The following is a 20,629-nucleotide window of genomic DNA, read 5'->3' on the forward strand; positions in this document are numbered from 1 at the left end:
GAATTAGTAGCCACACACAAGTGAAATTTCACTGCCCACATGATGATCAATTACATTATCATGTGCATTATGAACCATTGTGTTCCCAATGTCTTGCAGCTTGCTCGGCCTTGGAAGGGTGTAAGACTCCAATGTACCCACCACTGTGTTGGCCTCAATCTCTGTCACATGTAACTTACAAATCTGAAATTGTATTTTTGCATTTCAGGACATCTCTATAAGGTAAGGACTGGAGTTTCCATCTGTATAAATCAGGCTGCAGGGGTTAAACAATGAAAATCACACAAAGGCCAACTGCCCGGACCAATGCACCAGTATCTGGCAGCCTAGGGACCTTCATTCCATCCCAGTAGGAAGCCTTCAGTGAAGATTTTCCTGTGCCCACCCTCCGGCAACTTGGCACTGAGCAGTCAAGCTTCACCTAGAAGGTAATTTGTAAAGTATTTATGCAGAATTTTTACAATAACACAGTGAAAACACCACAAAAAGACACCATACAGGTGTAGCAAAATAGAGAATCTTTACCTGAATAAAATATTGTTGAAACAATGAAAATCCAATGTACACAAGTAAGTTATGAGGTTTCAAAAATTAAATCCAACTAAAGCGCTTAGAAAAAACAATAACTCCAACTGGGGCTATCACGGCATCATTGATGGAGTCATTCCCAACAATCAGACACCAGTGGTGCTGATCATGGAGTCACACCGACCCCTAGGTACAGTAACTTTTAAAAACAAAGAATCAGGACATCGCACGGGGTTCAAAAGAGGAGTCACTGCAGTTGGTGTTGTGTCAGTCCCTTGCTGTTTCCGGGGAGATGAGACATAGGTGGAGGTGAGGCATCAGTGCCATCTGGATGCAGGGAGAGATGATGCGGCATCATCCTCAGTGTGTCGATTCCTTGTGACCTGGCCAGGTTGCTGGTCTCGGTCCGTCAGGACGTGATGTCTCGACTTCCCAGGTTCGCAATGACCCTGACTGACATCAGCAGAGTTGCGGCAACATCAAACCTGTGTTGCAGGCCAGGGTCACTGCGTGCAGAGAGGTCCACGGAGCGGAAGCAGGCTTCGGCATAGCTGGCGGAGTTGCTGGAGTCGTGTACTAGCAAAAAGCTAGCAGTTGAAGCCTTTGCTCTACCTAAGACTTCAGAACAGGAGGCAAGCTCAATCCAAGCCCTCGGAGAGCACTTTTGGGGGAAGGGATAGTCCTTCCAGCACAGTCAGAGGCCAGCAGGCAGCAGGGCAACAGCAAAGCAGTCCAGAGAGTCCTTTGGGAAGACAGGCAGGTCTTCTGACAGAGTTCAGGTGCAGGTCCAGAAGTGTCTGACTTGGTGGGGTCAGAGACCAATGTTACCATGTTTAAGGGAGAGAGAAAATGCACTTTAGTACTGGTAAAGTGTGCAGAGTCCAAAAAAACAGCAAAAACAGTGTCAGGAAAGTGGCGGGAGGCAGGCAAAACATTGGCGGTTGACCACAATAGGGCTGTCAGGTCTAACAACCCCAATGTTGCACGTCTCAGTGATAAGGAGCAAGCTGGCTCTTCTGATCTGTCTGGCCGCAAAGCTCTAGTAAGACATCCCAAGCCCAAAGCTACACCTCCCAAGACAGCTGCAAAAAGACCTCAAAATGAGGACACCTCCACTTCCTGTGTCACCACACCTGTCTCGAGTACCCCAGTCCTGGCTCATGCTGAGTCACCAACAACTCAGCCAAGATGTCTGCCAGAACCCAGTAGTTTGGGGCACACTTCAAGGTCACAGGCTAGTGGGGGTGGGGGTGGGGGTCATGGGAGGGAATCTGTGTGCCAGCCAATTGAGGCTAGTGGGTTTTTGTGAGCCAAGCCATTCTTGACCAAGTATTGGGATCAGTACAACAGTCCCAAGACATGATGGGCCAGGTCCTAATCGAGCTCTAGGACATTAACTAGGTGAAGAGGGAGAACAATGAGGAGATGCAAAACATCAATTCCACTTTGAGCTTCTTTACTTGGATGATGTATGACATCTACCAGATCATGCACTATGATCTTCCTGATCCTTCTGCCTCTGTCGGTGGGCCCTCAACATCTGGGAAAACTAGAACTTTGCCAGACACAGACAGGGAGGCCCTGTCATGGGAGGAGCCTGTTCTTACCACCCCAGTCCCTGTTTCTGTGACCCCTCTCCTCCCTAGAGGGGATGGTCATCTGGAACAGCAGCAGAGGATAGCAGGACCAACATCACCCCCAAGAGATACAAACCTAATCTCCTCCTTGTGTGTATATTATTCACCCTGTGGACTGTTCCATTGTCACATGTACCTTTTCTGAGCACTGTAGTATTTTGGACATTGGACTTCAGACTGATTTGGGCTGTACTTCCATGCTTTCATCCACTAAGATTTTTCGTTGTGTTCCATTCATTTTATTTCCTATACATCACACTTGTTTTTGTTTCTCCACAAAATGTTGTAATGGGCACAGAGTTCAAGACTCTTGTTTAATTTTTTGGGGCATTTCCTTTGCCATATCCAGCTTCCAAAATCATGTTGGGAACACTGTGAAGAAGAAGAAAAAGTTGCAATTACAAAGAGGAAAAGTGTCAACAAATGTATTTAAAGCTAACAAACCCTACTGAGAATGTATGTGGAGCATACCAATTTTGAAAACAAGTCCATGTAGAAATAGACTCTGGGCAAAGAAAATCAGTCCTAAACCCAAAACCTGTGCCATTCAGGGTTATACGCTCCATTACCTTGATACCATGGAGGAAAGGGAATATGCAATGGGAACAGATTAAATAGGCAAACTATCACTGATCCATGACCTCAGTTTGAGTCATACATCATGCCCTTACAACAGGAATCCTAGAGCAATAACACAAATAGTGCACATCATGGCAGTGCCATTCGAGGCCAATGACCAGTATAGAACACTATGGCAATATACGTTGCAATGACACATTCACCATTCAGAGGCGTGCTAAAAAAGTTTTATCACCAGCCACCTTCACTATCTACAAATTGGAGATGTAGCCAATGTGAAGGGAGAACAGTATGCTGGGGCTTCACATACACATGTGGTTTGAGCAACTCAAATGACATATATTGCCTTGATGGCAGCATCACACAGCAAACAGGGCAGATACAATCTTCAGAACTTCCATACCATCAGAGAGCAAGTTATCTTTAGAAAAGTTTTTCCATCCCAAGTGGTTATTCACTTTGTCCTTCCAAACAGCAAGATATCACACGAAATGTCACAAAATTGAAACGTCCAAATGAAGATGACATGGTGAAGGACACTGAAATATAATAACAAGGAAAAATCATTTTTATCACATAGAAAAATTAAGTCAACTGACAAGCCATGAGGATATACATGCTCAGCACAATCATATTTCATCAAGTTCAATGACCACAAAACATAATGTAGGGAAACCCTGATCCTCTACCTTCTTTGCCTTGAACTTTCCTGCACTGACCATTCCTAAAAAATGTACAATAGACAGATATGTACCGTACGGCACAACTTGTACTGATTTTACAGCATTACATTTGTAAAGGTAAAGTTACACTCAGGTGAAGAAGTGGGCTGTTGCGAACAACTCACCTGAACTCCAGGTGGTTCTGATGGGGAGACGATAATCCACGAATCCCAATGAGAACTGGCAGGGCAGCAATGAAGGACACACTTCAACCTTAGAAGTTTCCAAGGGGAAGGGAGTTTGGGATGAGAGAGAGATACAAGGATTTTTTGTGTATTTGGATTTCTCTACTCTGGGCACTGCTGGGCTCAAGAATATCTGGATTTTGGTTCTGGATTCAGGATACTGGCAATCAGGATGGATTATTCAGATGCAAGATTCTGGATTTGGATTTTCCTGTAATGAAACCACACTTAAAAACAAGAAAAACTAAACAGATATTTGGCATTAGCTAATGTCAAATCAACATGCCAATAATTCACACCAGAAACATTCCCCAGTGTGAGTCAAGAATTATCCAGGAATTATCATGAACTGGAATAATCATGTACAAGGATTTCGAATGAGGCAAAATAACTGGGTTAATCACAACAAAACTATTTCAAATTCTTCAGTAGTTCAAGAGTCCCAAAATACAAGGTTCACATGCAAATATGCAATGGCAATCATATTATAGTTTTCAATTCTCCTTAAAGTCTTTAGAACACCGACATCAGAATATGATCGAGAAAACACGGATTGAAAACCAACTATAAGCACAAGATCCAGGATGGCGCAGCTATTACAAGAGATTTGACTTTTTTCTAATGTCTTTTTAGTCACGAGATAGATCTGAATATTATTGCTGGCTTTAGATAAGTTTGATTATTCAGCGCTGATCAAGATCCCAAATTAAAAAGAAAAACTTGTGTTACCTTTTTTGGGATGACTCGTGTCTTTTTGCAAGTGCAAGAAAGAGCAATGCGAGAGATGAATTGCAAGCTACCTGCCTTTTGCAGGTCCTATGGTAACTGCAGAGAAGATTGGAAGTAATAGGTTAGAACTCAGGAATCGTGTTGATGCTAGGAGTAGCCTATTGCTTTGAAGGTATGGATGCCTCTTTGGAGGGAAGACTGCCACTGCGATGGGAAGGCTGCCGTAGGCTGGAGAAAGGTAAAGGTCACTTCCAAGTTAAACAAGGCTAAGCAGAATTTATTCTGAAATGACAGTTTTTATAGCCTGCTCGAACCACGTGCTAGGAAACACATGGGGAAAAAGGAGAAACTCATTAGTCATTATTGTAATTGCACCAGTTTCTCAACTTATTTTTTATTAGGAGGATCAATTAAAGAACCCGCAGTTGTCGATAGTGGACCTGTTGTTCTTGGATTATCTGGGTGAGGCCCAGGTGTTCAGAAGTTATCTTGACAACAAGTATTGGTCTAGATCTGCTTTATACATTGCCAGTATGTTAATAACTGAGTTGCCAAGTTACCCAAGGTTTCAAAGGCATAACATGATTCGAACTGGTACTGTGATGAAAAGAAAACAAGAACATCTATGATATCATTTATTTAATAAGGCATGACTAGCCCCGCTCATAGCTGGGGCCATGACATAGATAATCACATCTTGACATAAGTCAACGCCGTCTTCTTCATAGGGCATTTTAACATCCTCACCCAGGAGCTCATCACAGTCTCCCTCCTCTGCAATTATGGTGATATCTCTCCTCATGTGCCATTGGCTACAAAATGCAGTACTACCATCAGTTTTACTAATAATGTTATGGCTGTTGGATTCATATTGTGAAGCAGATGATCAGATTCCTACTGTTAATACAAATCCAGGATAGTTCGCCTATTTAAATGATATTGCTTGATGACGTCATTTTCCTCTATGGAGGCAAGTTCAGGAAAGGGCCGGAACACCAGGGGCTGTCACCAACTGCCCATGACTGAGGTCAGGCATCTGTAAGTATGGAAAAGAAAATGTCTGATGAAATAGTCAGACCATACTTCTAATATCAAAGCCCATCTGACTTATGCGTAATAATAATACTCTCATTGTGAATTACATGAATAAATATTGAAATAAAATATCTGTCTCACTAAGATATAAACTGACACATATTTTTGATTTTTTGCCTCATTATGTGCTAATAATACATTTGCCCTGTATTATTTGCTCCTAGTTTTCAACTTTTTTTTCAAATACCGTCAATGGCTGTAGTACCTCCCTGCAGCACCATCACGGACAAACAATCGCGGTTCTCATTTTTTCATGTCATATCTTGCCCAGAAAATTGTCATTTGTATCTGACTGTTAGAAATGCACCAGCCTCTATTTTAAGTGCTGGTGACACAAAAACAATTGGAAAATGCGCAGTTACACACCCTAAAATGACAGCTGCCTGGCGTTGCCACCAGGACCCTACCTAGCTGACTGCTTTCAGTGGAAGTTGACAGTGTAGTAGGGGGGGTAATCTCAATGATGGGCCCTAACATAGGCTAGCATGTGTGACAGCTATGCACGAAAGCCAATGGCTATGTCCTTTTCCATCACGGATCACTTCCGCCATCTACTTGTGTGCCACATTGTGTAAAAATAATAATTTGCCTTCTAACACTGCAGCCATAAGGACCTCTTTCATTTTTGCTACTGTTACCGAACCCTGGGAGCCAAGATTCCAGGCAATGCAGATGACAGGCCCCCTGCCTTCTCCCCTGAGGAGCTGGAGCTGTAAAGCCAACTTTATGGGACCCCAGAGTAACAGGTAAATGTCTGATTGGGGAATGTCTGACTGAGTAACCTCTTCCTTTGTGGTTCACAAAATATTTGTTAACTTTTTAGTAATGTGTGTGTTTCTAGAATGAAGTATTTTGGGCATATTTCTGTGACTAATGTCTGAAGTTTCTGTGTATGGTAATGTTAAACCACCTAACAGTAGAAGCTGTAATGTGTGTCTATGTCACACACATATCCTATTTCCACACACAAACTACAGGCCACTGACTGACACTGGCCAGTAGAACGTGTACAAGTTATATGACCAACAACATATGGCCAATGTTGAAGTTACAGTGATGTTGAAAAATGGAGTGTCTGGAGTTGTCTGATGCTGTACTGTCACATGGGAGTCCGGCATATTTTGTAGATCATTTAGCTCTGTATAATTTCAATCTGTCATGGGGCCACACAGTAGGAAGACTTATTTTGGGTGTAGCAAGTTCTGATGACAGTTGCTCACCTCACCCATCCCAGTCTGTCCCATTAGAATTCTCACTTATACAAAAACAAAAAGAAATCTCTGCTCTCATCGACACATAGCAGTGCTCCTCTGTTGCCCTGTTGCCCTCAGTCACTGTATATGATGCAGACCATGGGTTCTGACTCTTGGGAGTTTAGGCAGGATGCCAATGCATAGTTCTGGCTAAGATGATGCTGTAAGCCTGAGTAGGTAAAATGAGGATATAGCAAGAGTTGATGGTGCACATGAGATCACTGCAAGCAAATCAGTATTTCCATTCTACCTATGACGTTAAAAAAAAAAAACAAAGAAACTGTAACTGTTTTGTAAATGTATGTGTGTTTTGGTAAAATATGACGGCACAGCAGTACTGCTCAACACTTGCCTTTTCCTGTTCTTTTATGTCATCTATAAAGGTCAATGGCCATCAAAAGTGGGAGATATGGAAGGTCATCGCAAAGAAGGTGCGGACCCTGGAGGTTTACAAGAGGCGTAGCAAACACTGTCGGAAGAGGTGGGAGGACCTGCGTCATTATACTAGCAAATCATCCAAAAGCCAAGTCAGGCAATCCTCTCAGTGATCCACGTGGGTGCACCACACCCAGACCCTACTAATGGCCCACACCCTTGCAGTGCTTATCCCAGAAATTGATGGGCAGTTGAAGGCCCAACAGCAGCAACAAGAGGGTAAGTCGTTTTTTTTAAAGTAATGTTGTGGTGTCTCCTCTTTACTTTTCAGCTATGTTGGATGCCAAGAGAGGCGAGGAAGACAGAAATCCAAAGCTCATGATGATTTCTGGAGATATAAAGTGATCACTCTGTGTCTGATGCTGTGTGTGGTGGTTTGCTTTGTGCTGTATTATGTCACTTGAGTCCTCCTCCCATGTCTATTACCGTTGTGGGCAGACACATGGCTGCATGCAAAGGAAGAAATTGCCAGCATTTCCTCAATGACAACAGGGGCAGTTTCTCAAAACATGTCCCAGGTCATGATTGGGTTAGATGGGACGGTACATCACTAATGTGTGTAGTAAATGTAGGCTTCCTTACTGGTGATGGTGGCAAATTGCACAATTGTGAGGCAGCTGGTATATCAGACGTGACATTGCTATGTTGGTGCTATGACAATGTGAGAATGTGCATTTGAAACTGAAAGTTTGGATATTCTGTGTATTGTGGCATCATTCCTTATCTGACACATGTATGAAAGCAGTTTCTCCAGCCAACGTATGATACTTTAAGTTGACAGTAAATGGTGGACCTAAGTCCCTAGCCTGTCAAAAATGTGCATGTGCACCAGTTTGTGATTGGCAGCATGAACTTCTTTGCCATCATGTATTGTAAGCAACAAACAGGATTGTGTCCACATTGGGGAGAGTTGTGTGCATCACCACATTGGTGAGAGTTGTGTGCATCACACAGACTACATTTTGGTGTCCTTAGTCCTGCCCAGAGGGGAAGTTAATGATGGAGAGCAATGTTATCTTGAAAGGGGCATTTGAATGTGGAAAGTAAGATCACATAGATGTTGTGTTGTTCCATTTTGGCCAGACAATTTCCATCCAAAAATCTTACCCTTTGGGAGAAGGGAACCAATTTTAACTCTGTACTGCAGTGGTTCTGGATGTAGCCTGGCCAATGTGTTTACGCATGCTGTTGGAACTCTTTGTTATGATGTGAACTATAAGTCTGTGAGTGACAAAGGCATACATGATGTGGGAGCTGAGATGGGGGATAACTAAAACTGTTGCTAATGTTATGGGATGTGCATTGATGTCCAATTGATGTCCAATTGTATTCTGACATATACACTATAACTGTTATATATTTTTTTCAGAATCAACTGAGCAAGGTGAAGGTGACAGTAGTCACATTGGCGGGGATGAAACTGGCCATTGGGGATTGGATGCTGAGACCACTGACACTGAGGGACCCAGCAGCATAGAGGGTGAAGGGACTGGCCAGGATGTCATGAGTGACTCAACATCTTCCTTGGAGCACTCCAATGAAGACCAGTCCCTAGTGGGGCCAAACCCTGGAGAGACTGTGACACCTGTGTCTTTGTCTGCCACACCTGCATTTCCAGCTCCACCTTCCCTCCTGCTAACCCCAAGATGGCTGTAGCAGCCCCCTAAAAGAGCGACTTGACCTTTTCTGCAGGTACCACTGCCTTGGTTTCCCAGGTGGCACTCACTGAGGAGGCTGTGGATCTATTAAGAACAATCGATGTAGGCCAGACTGCACTACTGAATGCCATCCAGGAGCTGGCAGGCCAAAACACCCAGGTGCTGGTTATCTGGGTGGCATTCATGGTGCTCAGTCTGGCCTACAGCAGTCATTCCAGAGTCTGGCCTCGTCTCTGGCCGCAACCTCCCACCCAGCCCGACCTCATGCCCAGACTTGCACCCCTTTCCCATCCCAACTCCCTCAACCCAGCCGTGCCCAAAGCACATACAGATATATGCACACACCCAAAACAACAGCGACAAGCACCACATCGCAATACAAACACAGCAAGAAACATGTGCACAGGTATACACGTGCAGACACCACACACACCACCACCACAGCAGTCATACCCTCAGTCAGTACACTTGCTACTACACAAACACCCCCCCACAGACATGACACCCACCACTACAGCCACACCCATTGACACCACCAGCACACCCCCAGTCTTTGCACCCACCCAACCCCAACCTCAACACACAAACCACAGACACACCCCCAGTCATCACACCAGCACACCCACACATGCCACAGAAACACTTATCACAACCACAGCAGACATATCCACATACTTGACCCAAACGTCCACACCAACCCATCCAACCCACCCAACAGGCAAAAAGTAAAAAGACACATACCTAAAGATGCAATACACACAGACCCTAATGCACCCCTCACCTTCGACATACACATGCACAACAGACACAGCCACACCATCCACCTCCCAAACCCAACTCCCTCCGGGACACCCTACCTATTTCCCTGTGGAAAGTGTGCTTTTTTCCCTGGGCCTGACCCCTGACAAATCCCAAACCACCCCTCCCAAACCTAAACCCTACCCATGCTTTCCAAACCCAAAACCACCCCTCCCAATCCCAAGGACCCACTCCCCCAGGGAGACCATTGAGGTGCCTGCTCTCTGCACAAATGATGTTATTTCTGCGTATGTGAGAGCCATACACTTACTCTCATTTGTGACAGTAACATACACAGGTTGCATGTTTCAATTGCTTGTTTTAAAATGCATACATTAGTGTTGTACATTAGAGATGGACATGTTTAATTTGGTGCATCATTCATGTCATTACTGTACACTTACTCCAAAAATTATATGTGCCTCAGTTTTTGTGAGTGGAGAATACATTTCTGTTTATTTTGACATGGTGTGTCAATGATATGCATATATTCATTACACAAATGAGCTAGCACTTTACATTTGATTATGATCGTATGTTAGTGGTAGGTTGCACACATCAAGGGGACATGTGACCTTCGTATATCTGGAACATGTTTGCTGTTCACCAGTGACTATTGTGTTACATTCTGGATACAACCACCTGTAGCAGGTTGTAGTGATAATACTACATTGGAATGGGTGATGGGTTAAAATTGGGGAGACTGTTTCAGTTGTTACTTTTGATATTTTGGTACATTCTGGCACACACCTTTGCAAACACATTCCTATATGTGACTGTTGAGACTTTTTTGTGTAGGTGTCCATTACCATGTAGGCAGTCCGTCACTAATTGGTGGGTGCTACTTATATCCCGGGTACTGTTCTGATACAGTTCTGTGCTTCAATATTACACACTTCAGTATTGCTTAACAGTATGGTAGTGTGGATACAAATTATTCAGGCATGCACAAGTTCAGTGTTGCTATGGCGCTAAAAGTCCATGGGTAATTGGAATGCCCATGACTTAACTTCTGTTCCAGAGGCAACATGATTGATTTCCATCTTGGACCTGACCCAGGAGCAATGGGAGGACTGGTAGCAGTGGGTTCATGGTAGCAGCTGGTTCATGGTGATAAGTTATGTGGAAAATGATCAAAAGGTGAGTTTTAGGATTGTATAGCTGCCAATCTACCAGCTCAGGTATGGAGGTTTAGCTGCCACAGTTGCATTGGCAGGACTGCACAACAAGATTGGCTTGGTGGTAAAAGGGGTGGACGTCCCACTGCCAGCAGCTTTTGCCTGTGGTACCATTGATGCAGGAGAAGATTCTTAGTGGTGACAGCAGACCGTTGGCGGTCTTTTGGCTATGCTCCTGCAGGCATCTAAATAGGAAGGGTGGGCCGTCACCTCGGGGGGCAGTTTTCCCGTTGACAAGTTGATAGCAGGTAGTTACTGCCAACATCTAAATCAAGCCCAAAGTACCTATAAAATCCCTTCTAAAGGTTGTACCAGCATGATGGAGCTCAACCTACATCACGTGCAAACACCTTTTTGAGCAGTGAACGGCCATCAATGATTATGTAATTCAAAGGAAAGGGAATTAACTGCCAAAGCTATGACAATAGCAGTGGACAAATGGGAGTTAATAGATCACCTGATCCAAATTCATTTTTGTAAAAGGACATAGGAAGTCAGTAAGGAGGATAGTACATTGAACCATGCAAATCCATTAATGCAGCTCCTGCAGGGACAATTACAAAAGGTAGTACAAACCTCTATCAGTGTCAATGAAGAAACAGATGCGTTAGTCAACATTTCAACCCTTCATTTGAACAGTAATCAAAAGCTGAAAAAAGAGACTGTTACATTATGTCTTCACTTAGTTTGAATGAGAAGTTTCATGTTTTTTGCTCTCTAGAGTGTTTCTGTTGAGAAATGGTCCTTTATGCAGCATACATATATGGCTATAGCGATGACAGGTTTTGGAGAACAAACCCACAGGGATACAATCAATAGCAATAGTGTCTCAATTTATAGCATTCATAATTACATATTTGTGCCAAATTATGCCATTTATTGTATTATATTCAGAGACCTGGACAGTATAATGTATTATGTACCGTACGTACCCAGGTTTACATACCCACATGAGCCATAGTATGTGCAGTTTTGGAATATACCCTTTGGGCTGGACCATTTGCACTAACACCTTAGTGTTTACACAGATGTACAGGCTTTTTGGTGACATTGGTGGATTGTGGTCTTGATATTTGTAAGCGTGAGGGCGTGGATAAATCACTCTAGACTGTGGTACTCTGGAAAAATGTATTTTATTGATGATAGAAGATGTAGTAGGAAACTGGTGAGTATCTTTCAGTCTTTGGTTGCGGGTATTTAGGGAGGTGGGATGTTCTTGTGGTTTGGTCTTCACTCTTCTTTTCTGTCTCCCTGGTTCACAGGTCGTCCCCCGGGAAGTGCATGTGGAGAGAAGAGAATATAGGGGTAAGTGTACTAGATACTTATATCTATTTTGTCTCCGTATTCTTTCTTTATTTTCCCTGTCTCACTGTTCTTCTTAAGGTTATTGTATTCAGACCGATTTAGATTAGTATGTGCTTTCTTCCTTCTGTCTATTAGTGCTTCAACTCCTGTCCTTTCTGTCTTTTAATTTCCTTCAGTGCTCAACCGGACCTGTGCGTGGCTTAGCCGGTCTACTATTGGTGACGGTGCTCTACGGTGACTGGTGGTACGTATTTTATCACCCCCTCCTTTCGGGTTTTCCTCTTGTACTTGCTCGTTTCTCTTTTCCAACCCCCCCCCTCTCCCGTGCTCGTGCTTGTTATGTTCCCCTGTTTTGTCCTCCCCTCCCTTCCTTCCATGATTTTCGACCCCCACCCTCCCCCTCTTTCGCTCCTCTCTCTTCCTCTCACTCTCACTCTTGGTCAGGGACATAGTCCCACGCACCTGAATGGCCACGCTTCTCCTGAAGCGTGGCGGGATGCTGCAACTCGTCCTCCCGGTTGCCTGGAACAGGGACTCCTGGCGCTCGTCTTCCGCTTTCAGCTCCGGGGCTCGGATGGGTCCGCTGTCTCCGACTCTCTGGCGGGTTCCACTCCTGGGCTTCCACGTTCACCTCTCTTTTGCTGGGCTTCTCCTCGTCCACGAAACGGTTCACAGCTATTCCCTTGCTTCCTGGTGGCTCCTACAAAGCTCCGAACGCCGCAGGAGTATGCCGCAGCACTTTTAAATACCCAGCTCCCCGCCACTGCCGGTCCTTCCACCAATCACGGGCAGGGAGCTGCAGAGCAACAGTGGCAGCGTCAGCACAAGTGGGAGCCGAGTGCGGCCAAACAGGTTCCAGCCCGTCACAGTATTTTACTTTATTTATTTGAAATGCACAGGGAACTTGGGTACTCTGTGTAGTAGGGGGTAATGCCAACTAGGGTAAAATTGTCTATAACGGAAGCACCAACTTGGGTATATGATTCAGTATATGCTGGTGTATATGGATTACATGACCTCTGATTAGCTTCTGACAAATGTATTTATTGTTATTATGTGCACACTTTCTAATCAATTGTGAAGAATGTTCACAAGCGGCATTTATTGATCGACGTGTCATGAGCAATGAAAGCAGCATTGACATTGATTACTGCAGACTGAAACAATTGTTTTGCCTGTGTGATAATTGAATTAATATGCTGTATTTTTTCACTTTTAAAATTGTTTTCATTCGGGTGTAAAGGTTCATGGATGAGTTATTAAAATTGAAATCAGCAACTGATTTGATTATCACAATATGTAACTAAGACAGGGGCACTGTGACAATGTTTTCAATATGATGTATTAATTTTCATTGTGTAATCAATAGTGTTCATTTGTTTGTAACACATAGCACATACTTAATTACAATATAAATCGATTGGAATAACCAGAATGCTTTGTAGATGTTCACATACTTTATGAGCTCCTTTCCATGATGTCTTACAGGTATTGTTGATTCATGATTAGAACAAATACTTTGTCCGTCGTTTATGTTTCCTCAGTACAACACGATGAGTAGAACCACGCCACCCCTGACCAAAACGTGTCAAGTGAAGTCACCATTATATATAACACACTACTCGCAATACTATATTACTGCAAAAAGCAAGTCCACTTCCGTCTGGTGGGGGCGGTGCAGAAAAAGGGGTGCAAATATTGCAAAAATAGTATGAGTCAGAGATGCAGATAAGAAGGCTCACAATCCACAGGTTCTTTTCCACAGATTTATTCAACTTCGCCTTTCAACCACAAGGTCTTCTGATAGCTAATAGGGAAACAACGTGCACCATCACCTTATAATTAATTTGAGAAATAGTGAAAATGGAACCCATACGATAGTGTTAGCACTAAAATGCATGTTCTTTCAAATGATATCCATATATGATTTACATATTTAGAAAAAATTAGAAATATATATAAATAGCAATGTGTGAATGGGTGATATACCAATATATATAATAACTTTAAACTGTGGAAACTAACCTGTGTAGCGTGAGTCTTCTGTGTCTGCATCTGTGACATTTTTGGACGCCACTAGGTAGGTATAGTTAGGACCTCGTTCCTATTGAAAAAAAGTTTTTTTTTGTTTTGCTAATAACTTTGGCGCCTTCACAAAATATTCCAAGAAATTATGACGCTCACTTCATCTGCTGTCTGGAATTTTCAGGGTGATTCATCAAGCGGGGCTGAGAAAAAGGAGGGTCCCAAAATCTGTTTCCCCATTCATTTTTCCATAGGGATTTTGAAAAGCGATAGCGCCGAAACCGCTAGCCGGAATTACACCAAATTTGGCAGAAAGGTAGCTCTTGGTCCGCAAATATCTATTTTTGTTATTTTGTGTGAATCTATTCAGTAGTTTTAGATAAATTAAAGAAAATCCAAATTTGTATATCTGGGGTTGCGAAGGATTCACATCCGCTCCCGATTTATTGCTGAGATCTGATTGGCTGCCATCACTTCAACAAGGAAGTGTTGGCAGCCATGTGCACCTACACTACCAAACTTGCTCCAGGGAACCTGGCTAACTGCCTTGTGGAGGTGGATGTATATGTCCGGGAAGGGCCATCTCCCTGTACATTTGCTGTTTTGAGAGACGATTGGCTCTTTCAGTGTGTCGCCAAAAAATATGTTAAAAAAACAGGGGTTAGGGAAGAGTCACCATGACCTCTGAGCTCTGGTACTGCGGTCCCATAGGGACCTCCCCAGAGAAAAAAACATTTTAATTTATTTTTTATTTTAAACAACAATTTATGGTGGTTCTGCGGATCCAGTGAAAATGTCAAAAAATCTCCCAGGCTCCCAAGCTTCATCATTCTGAAGCCCCCGGGTGGGCAAAGTCTTGGGGGCATGGTTAATTGTAATGTGGGCCCCTTAAGGTAACTATAGCGTCTGCCCTCACCACACATTGCTAATTACCCCAGATATTACAACGCTCATGACAACTTCTATAACAGCATTAAAAATATAAATTAAACATTACCACTCAAATTATTGAAGAAAAAACTGTGCATGGCTGGGATGCAAGTTATAGTTACCTTACCATGCGGGTTATAGTTACATGAAAGAACTTTAACTATAACTTCTGAATTTCTATGCTTTTGTACGAGTAAATTCAGACCGTAAATTTAACGTCCCTGTAACCTATTTTTTTTTCAGTGAATTTCTATATTTAAAAAAATATATATTTCGGAACTATAACGTCCCCGTAACCTTTGTTTTTTTCACAAAAAAAATAAATATATATATATATATATAGAACCACTGCAGATCGACGTTCCCTTCCCTTCCCGCACCAAACCGTCAACGGTGCCAGTCTTCTGACGCGCGCCACCGTGTCTTAAATCCAACACTTTCCTCTAGTTACTCGGAAAGACAGCACTCCACGAGCATTAAAAGCTTATGTTTTTATTCACAAACAGGAACGCGTTTCGGCGTTGCCGCCTTCGTCAACTTGAAAACCGCCATCTTGGCTACACTTACATATCATGTGATTGTGATAAACATTGCGAAAACACAATGAACTTAAAACAGATTTCCAACACAAAAATTCCTGCTTTTACAATAGATCTCCCCATAATTGCACTTTTAATCACCTAGCATTTGCAAAAATTACTTTTACTTAAATACCTTTCTTGAGGTCAACCCCCTAATGATGACAATAGGTTGTACAATAACCGCTTTGACTACAATGGAAAAAGTGTAGGCTTCCGTATGGATCTAACAATTAAGTTAGCCCCTATGATGTCACTATTCTGAGCTCTTTTTCAAGAACTATAGGTACGTTTAACATCCCATTAATGATCTTTTATAATGGCCTTGAAACGTGTTGAATATCAAAAAATATATTTATAGAAGTCCTTTTCAATCCTGTGAAATTCCCTAACGATGACAATAGGTTATTAAATATTCGCTTTGACCATGATGGAAAAAACATCCAAGCTTGCGTGTTGATCTCACAGTTAAATTTAACCCCATAAATTCAATAATCCATGCCCTTTTTGAAGAACAAAATAGTACATTCAACATCTCACTAATGAGCTTTTAAGATCAACTGTACCGTATTGTATAAAGATTTTGGTTTAATATATATATAACTCTCTAATGTTCCATTTCAATTCTATGATCTTCATAGTTCATAGTATCATCTGTTAATACACATAAATATTCTACATTATGATAGATACCCTTATTCTCCTGTGTTCAGCTGGAACATCCTTATAGAAACAGAAATATATCCCTATAATTAATTCAATTTAATTTCATGTTCTTACAGTCAAAATATCAAAATGTCACCAATCAATACTTGTAAAATACATCTAATTCACTTCACTGACATGTAAGACATCATAATATAAACCTTATTGATCTAATAATCCAGTAAAAATACAATATTACTGATAAATATACTCATTAATACCTCAGTGGAGATGGATGTACAACCCTTCACTATGGTTCTTTGGTATCTAATGCTAATATGTACTTGGACTCTAATTACCTTAGGTTCTTTTCCCTGTCACCTCCTCGGATATCTTTCCTTATTCTATTTATTACACTGTAACTCACATCTTCTGCTCTCCCTCTATGGAACTCATGTATGTGTCGGGCAACAGGGTAAGAATCATCTTTATTAAGAATAGCTCTCAAATGTTGTAGAGTCCTTTTATGCACTTGATGTTTGGTACTCCCCACATAAATTTTGGGACAACTGCATTTCAAGACATAAACTACAAAGTCACTTTTGCAGGTATATCTTCCTTTACTGGTATGGACTGGTCTGTCTCCCCTTGTAATAACTTTAATATTTTCTCCATTCCTGCATGCCTTATACTTTGAACATCAATAGAAACCATCCTGAGTATTAAACCAAGTCTTGTTGGTAATTTCCTGTCTCACATAGCTCTTTACCAGTATATCTTTCATGGATTTCCCATTCCTATAGGTTACTAGTGGCCTACTAGTTAATTCCTCACCTATAACGGGGTCACTTTGTAACATATGCCAGTGTTTTTGCAACATTTTTCTCATTTGAATGTGAGCAGTATTATAAATCGTTATAAATCTGACAGTTCCTGTCCCTTTCCCAATTCCTTTCCTGTTATTGTCATTGATATTTTTATTTTCCTTCACATATGTGGAAAACAATAAGGTATCTCTAGGTCGAGATTTCATTTTTTCTAATAGGTCTATCAAGTGTTACATCTGAGTATCCTCCACTCTGTAATCTCTCAATCATTTCATACTGGACACTACTAAAACTCTTTTCCGTACTACAAATTCTCTTCGCTCTTAATAACTCACCAAAAGGAATGTTATCGTTCAAAGGTTGGGGATGATAACTAGTCGCATGTAAAATGCTGTTCCCTGCAGTAGGTTTTCTAAACACTGTTGTCTCAATTTTGTTATTTTCTATGCTCACTTCCACATCCACAAATTCAATTTCATGTGTATGAACGTTCCCTGTAAATTTCAGATTGCAGTCATTTACATTAATCTCATCAATGAAATTCCTAGCAGTGATGATATCACCTTTCCAAATTACAAAAATATCATCTGTGTATCTAAGCCACATGATGATATGTTCATTCCATTTGTCTAAGGGAGGATTGTTTAATATCCGTTCTTCCCACCAACCCATATAAAAGTTGGCATAACTTGAAGCGAAGCAGGTCCCCATCGCTGTTCCGCACTTTTGTTCAAATATCTCATTGTTGAAGAAAAACATATTATGTTGCAAACACCACTGTATCATATGACTTAACCTTTTGCTGTGTTGATAAAAGCTGATTGATCTTACTCTCAGGAAGTACTCAACAGCATTCACCCCTAACTCATGTGGTATACTAGTATACAATTCTGTCACATCTAACATCATCAACAAAAATTCCTTCTCCCAACTAACATCAAAAATATTTATATATATTCCCTGAAAAAAACTAAGTTTGAAGGGAGGTTATAGTTAGATGAAAATATCAGTTAAATGATACTGTTTTAAATTAACAAAACCTCTGAAAATCACCAGTTTTAGCTATCTCACATCCCTATTACTCGAGCCCTCACCATACACAGTGTTACCATCAATTAAGCCATTTCAGATGGTGCAATGATGTTAGCAATGATGTCATAGAATAGGTACAAAAATCTGAGGTAATAAGCAGTGTATGGCGAGGGTGTGAGTTAGATCTACATTAGAGCACAAGGCATGACTATGTGAGACAACTATGACTGAAGAATTCAGTGGTTTTAAAAAGATACATCTAACTGACATTTACACCTAACTAAGTATCCCTTCAACCTGTATTTTTTCAGGGAATTTCTACTTTTTTAATGTAAAGTAACATATTATTGCAATTTCTAACTGTAACGTGACATTGACATTTGATTTTGTCTGTGAACTCCCTTTAAAAAAAAAAATGTAAAGTAAGATATCCATCACCATGTAGGGTGCAGGGCCTGGCCCACAGGCTAGCCCTGCTGCCAGACTTCTACCGGCATGTGGCCTTTGGCCATGCATGGCATGGGGTAGAATGTAGGGCAGCACTCTATCCCCTTTCGTGCCCTACCCCCAGCAGCGCACACACATCCTTCAGCCATGTGTGGCATGGAGTTCGATGTGCATTGTATGATTTGGCACAGGGCACAGCCTACAGGACTTTCTACCCTGGCCTCTGTTAGTCCCAGCATCCTTGGCGTGGTCTACCCTGTCTTTTTTGACTCTGTTTCCCATGTTTTGACTGTATGCTAGACAATGTTTTTGCTGTTTTTGGTACTCTGGGCACTTTACCGATGCTGGCCGGTGCTAAAATTCAAGTGCTCCTGTGTAAAGTGTATGAGTAATTGGCTTTTCCATGACTGTCATATCTAATTTACTAGCAAGTCCCTAGTAAAGTGCACTATAGGTGCCCAGGGCCTGTAAATCAAATGCTACTAGTGGGCTTGCGGCACTGGTTGTGCCACCCACGATTAGCCCTGTAAACATGGCTCTGACCTTCCACTGAGGTGTCTGTGTGTGCAGTTTGAACCTCCCAGTTCGACTTAGCAAGTATACCCACTTGGAAGGCCGAAACCTTCCCCTTTCATACATGTAAGGCACCGCTAAGGTGGGCCCTAGGTAGCCCTATGGGCAGGGTGCAGTGTAGGTTAAAGTTGGGACATGTACTGATGTGCTTTACATGTCCTAACAGTGAAATACTACCAAATTCAGTTTTAACTGTTGCAAGGCTTATCTCTCTCATTGGTTAACACTGGGGCTGCCTTTAAATATTTCTAAAGTGAGATTCCCTTTGAGAGCAGATAGAAATTTGGAGTTTGGTGTCTCTGAAGTCACAATTTAAAAGTACATTTTTAGTGAAGTTGGTTTTTAGATTGTTAGTTTAAAAATGCCACTTTTAGAAGTAGACATTTTCTTGTTGTAACCATTCTGTGACTCTGACTATTTGTGGATTCGCTGTCTGGGTCAGACTGACAGTTGGGCTGTTGTGAACCTCCTCTCCCCTCTACCCCTTTCCTTTTACCTGTCTTTCCCTTTTTTTTCCTCTCTCCCCACTTCACCCCTCTCGACTCTTCCCCCCTCTCTCTCCGTCACCCCTTTCGACTCTTCCCCCTCTCTCCCCTTCATTTCTCCCTATTTCTCGCGACCGGCGAGAGGGCTCCTTGTGGCCACTGGCACTGCTAGGAACTACAATTCCCAGCAGCATGCTAGCGGCACGACGCCACATGACCCTGCGTCATGTGACATCTTTCCCCCGATTCTGCGCACCCGCGACGAACCGCCGACGAGGTTCACAGCCCGGACCAGCGGCGGTAATTGCGTGCGTCCGCGCTCTGGTCCTAAACCTCATGACAATCACCTGGGACAACGGCAGTGCTTGTAATCTTCGGTGCATCAGGCTGTACGCCACTTGACCAGTCTCACATGGGTAACTGTAAGTGACTGCGCGTTTTTACACACCAGGGCCAATTAACTAAATTTCCTTTAAGTACTGCCCCCTCCCTGGACTCTCTCACACAAGCGGTCCAGCGAGGGGACAGAATAGGCGCATAGCGGGTGCCCCCTTTAGAGTTGTGAGTAGTCGTCTCTGACACAGATAAGATCTTGCCCCTTTTTTCATTTGCTATGCCTTTCTTTCTGGGCTCTTCAGGCTGGCTCATATCCTCCTGGACAGCCTGTATAGGGTTTAAAACTCCACCTCTTGAGGGGACCCAGGTCCTTGGTTCCTCGATAAAACCAATATATTTTTACTATGTCTTGGCCCGCAAGGTTACCACCGAGTCGGTTTCATTTTTCCATTATTTAATTCCTCTTGTGTACTATAATGCTGCCCCTCTAATGTTTTATCTTTCATTCTGATTGTTTTTTTCCCTCCATCCATCTAGTGTGTGACAATAAGGGGTCACTCCCCCTCCTGGAGTCCTGGGGCTAGTTGCTTTCTAGTGTAGGGTAAGATTATTGAATCCCCAATATCCTATACACGTGTGCAGTGCATGT

The 20,629-nt window shown here is 42.4% G+C and overlaps 1 long non-coding RNA gene across 3 annotated transcripts; it reads right to left on the minus strand.

Annotated features, from left to right (window-relative positions):
• Nucleotides 1-499: 499 nt before the first annotated feature.
• LOC138245608 (uncharacterized) lies at nucleotides 500-12,869 on the minus strand. 3 transcript variants are annotated; one of them, XR_011194151.1, is made up of 6 exons: nucleotides 12,565-12,869; nucleotides 5,279-5,416; nucleotides 3,592-3,862; nucleotides 3,148-3,283; nucleotides 2,302-2,537; nucleotides 500-1,325 (listed from the first exon to the last, which is right to left on the minus strand). It is a non-coding gene; the product is annotated as an uncharacterized lncRNA (long non-coding RNA). The 3 variants fall into 3 exon arrangements; XR_011194150.1 differs by having other exon boundaries at nucleotides 500-1,329; XR_011194149.1 differs by having other exon boundaries at nucleotides 500-2,537.
• Between the last annotated feature and the right edge of the window lie 7,760 nt (nucleotides 12,870-20,629).

The sequence above is a fragment of the Pleurodeles waltl genome, chromosome 7 (assembly GCF_031143425.1).
Source record: "Pleurodeles waltl isolate 20211129_DDA chromosome 7, aPleWal1.hap1.20221129, whole genome shotgun sequence".
NCBI classification, from domain to species: domain Eukaryota; kingdom Metazoa; phylum Chordata; class Amphibia; order Caudata; family Salamandridae; genus Pleurodeles; species Pleurodeles waltl.